The 3,398-nt window shown below is 36.5% G+C and overlaps 1 protein-coding gene across 2 annotated transcripts in view; it reads right to left on the minus strand.

Moving 5' to 3' along the window:
* Positions 1–2,604, minus strand: part of RAB3GAP2 (RAB3 GTPase activating non-catalytic protein subunit 2) — a 67,903-nt gene extending 65,299 nt beyond the window's left edge. Inside the window, exons 1-3 of one of the 2 annotated variants that reach the window (XM_023513890.1) lie at positions 2,439–2,604; positions 2,287–2,362; positions 1,890–1,991 (exon numbers count right to left, since the gene is read on the minus strand). The gene's annotated coding sequence lies outside the window, so the exon portion shown is untranslated. The remainder of the gene's footprint in view (positions 1–1,889; positions 1,992–2,286; positions 2,363–2,438) is intronic. The other variant, XM_023513891.1, reaches the window with a different exon arrangement.
* Between the last annotated feature and the right edge of the window lie 794 nt (positions 2,605–3,398).

The following is a 3,398-nucleotide window of genomic DNA, read 5'->3' on the forward strand; positions in this document are numbered from 1 at the left end:
TCTTCTTAAATTTCCAACTGGCCCTGGTCTCCATCAATGTTTCCATTTTCTCCTATCTCCTTATGATAAATATTATCAGTTACTAAGACAAGTCTTCAGCCTGCAGTTTTATTTTGCTTTTACTTGGAAGAATTCATTAACTATGATTTCAACCATCGTCTTCAGTCTAGTCTCTGTGCCTACACAGAAATTTTCTATCATTACCTGATACTGGCATCTTCATTATATTTCCTATCATTGCCTTAAACTAAATCATCTTTATTTACTGCCCAAACTGTCTCCTCTTCCAACTCTGTTAATGGAACTCCAAGGAAAATTATCTTTAGCTCATTTCTTTTTGTTAATATTCTACATCTCTGCACAATAACCAAGTTTTATCAACTGCTCCTTCAAAATAATTTTTGTACGTATACTTTCTATCTTCCTGTTGGCATTCTAGTCCTGGTTCCCAACACTCGATACCTATTACAAATAACTTAAAAAACCAGTTATCTAGCCTCCCTGATTCCAGTTCATCCTGAAAAAAGAGTTCTTCAACATCTCTTTGATTCCATCACTTCCTTTTCATAAATCTTTAGGAGTTTTTCTCATCTTCAGAATTAACTGTAATCTTTATTTGGTTTTAATTTATGCAGTTTGGCTACTCTGCCTATCCAACGGCTTCTCATTATTTTCTAACACAGCTTCTTTTTGCTGCATAAAAATAATACTACATTTGAATCATCTCTAATTTTTCTCTTAATTATCTTAAATACTTCCCCCTTTTCCTATTACCTAATTAAATTCTATAGCCATTATTCAAGAATTAATGCAAATGTCATCTCTTTAATGAAATGTCTCTTATTAGAGAATTTATTTTGTCCAAGTAAATTTGCAATTAATTAGGTGTTGCTTTATTTTACTGATTCATTCATATGTATTAACAGATTTTAGTCCTAGTCTGTCTTACTAGATTAAATTTCTATACCTCTAGTCCAGGGGTCCTCAAACTTTTTAAACAGGGGGCCAGTTCACTGTCCCTCAGACCGTTGGGAGGGCCGGACTGTGGGCTCTGGGATGAGTCGGTGGCTAAGCAGGGCAGGCAGTGGCAGCAAAAACACTCGGTGGGTCAGATAAATGTCCTAGGTGGGTTGCATGTGGCCTGCGGGTCGTAGTTTGAGAACGCCTGCTCTAGTCCATCTAAGTTTACAATGTGTTCTATACATATACAATATATGTTTACTTGAAATTGTTTTGAATGTCAAGTAGCACAAAAAAGGAAGTATAGTATAGGAAGACTATGTACATTGTTAAAAAATAAAACCATACTGGTTTAAAGGTTCAAATTATTTTTTAACTATGAGACGATCAAGATCTTACAAGACACCTAAGAAGAAGTGATAGCCTTAGATACTAAACAGTATTATTTTTCTCAGTTAAAATCTTCAATGAATATAAAATACTTCCCACTATAAACAAAAATTTAACAATCCCTTTTCTGAGAAAGAGTTAAGTATAAAGGAGTAGTAGTGCTATTAACAGTAAGGCTGAAATTTTTTCTTTTACCATAGGTAATCTTGACATCTAAATTCAAAGACATAAAATTATATAATACCATGTTTTTGCCTTAAGTCACTATAAATTCTTAAAATGAGAAAACTTTTCTGGCTTCTAACTGAAGTATTTTATTTTGTTATAGGTGAAAACATACCTTATCTAATTAAATAAGTAAAATCAAGACTGCTATTCTCTAGTCAGCTACAAATACATTGTATTTCTAGACCATGACAGCACAGCTAACTGAGCCACAGACAAAGGTTATCTTAAAGTTTCCACCCAATAAGAAAGAAGAGACTGACTGCTTCAAAGTAATGCCACTGTTACTATTTGAACATAATTGTGTACACTACCTGCTCAGTCACGCCAGGATGTCTAGGGATTTCATAGGTCCTGCATTTAAGCTGAAGCACCGAGTCCTCATTCAAAAGCTGTGCAAGCAAGAGCACGCCGTTCTAGGAGGAAGCACAGAGAAGGGCCTGCTTGTTTTCTTACCAATATCCCTGAGCAGGGATGGCCAGGCAGGGAGCACCACTTTCCCAACAGTTTTTCATAAATACCACGTAATCTCTTTCCAGACTACAGTTTCTCTTCTCTGTATCTTCTACCGGAACTTTTCACTGTCTCTCCAGCCTCTACCCCCATAAAGCATCAACTACACATTTCCAAACAGCAGGTAATAAAGTCACAAACTAGTTTAATGGGGATATAGTTAATTCGTGTTTTTTAACTGCTGAAAACACAACTCACCTCAGTGTAGAAGCGTACATAACCCGAAGTAAAACCCACCACAATGCAGGTCCAGTCAGGACGTCCAGTAGAACTCCTATTAAAAACAAAATTTATGATCTTAACAGATCAGAAATCAAAGCAAAGAAAACAGGTAACTTATTTATCCTCACCTCTTTTGGCTTGCTAGTGGGATACAGAGAGCACTGGTTACACATTCCCTAAAAACAAAAACAAAATCAAAATTATAAGCTTATTCACTGAACTTATGTAGTACTTTTATTTCTCTATATCTGATGTTAAAGAGTAGTTAAGTGGAAGAGGACCTCTGTGGACCAGTTTTATTCAATGCATAAGTAAAAAACAGTAACATTCTACCATAGGTAGGGTCCATAAAATTCATTCACATAAAATGCAATGTCACATGCATTTGAGGCTATAAAACAAGATTCAGTACTCTTTGTAATTTGAGACGCTGAAGGAGGTGGGGGGATCACTTGAGGCCAGGAGTTTAAAACTTGCCTAAGCAATATAGCAAGCCCTCATCTCTTAAAAAACAAAACAAAACAAAACAAATCTAAAAAAACAGAATTTTTTACTCTGTGCTGTCAGGAAAGGCATGAAAGAAAGCAAAACTTTACTTATACAATTAATTGTATACAAAATTGAGAAAATCTCAAATGATCACCATGCAATGATTTCACACTATCCCTCTCTCCTCTGCTTCAGCCAAGAACTTCAGCCTGCCTCCTTGTTAAGGGCTTGGCAGAGTGTTGAGGAACTACTGGTCATATTACATTAGGAAATGACTTTATTTCAACTTGCTGGTTTCTTCTTTTGCAGAAATTGCCCCTGATAACCTATTTATAAGAACATGTTAGGGGGCATCTGTAGCTCAGTGGGTAGGGCACTGGCCCCATATACCAAGGGTGGCAGGTTTGAACCTGGCCCTGGCCAAACTGCAACAAAAAAATAGCTTGGTGTTGTGGCGGGTGCCTGCAGCCCCAGCTACTTAGGAGGCTGATACAAGAGAATCACCTAAACCCAGGAGTTAGAAGATGCTGTGGGTTATGACACTATGGTACTTTACTGAGGGCAACAAAGTAAAACTCTGTCTCAAAAAAAAAAAAAAA

This window comes from Otolemur garnettii, unplaced genomic scaffold (assembly GCF_000181295.1).
Source record: "Otolemur garnettii isolate 467f Iridium unplaced genomic scaffold, OtoGar3 scaffold00045, whole genome shotgun sequence".
Lineage (NCBI taxonomy): Eukaryota > Metazoa > Chordata > Mammalia > Primates > Galagidae > Otolemur > Otolemur garnettii.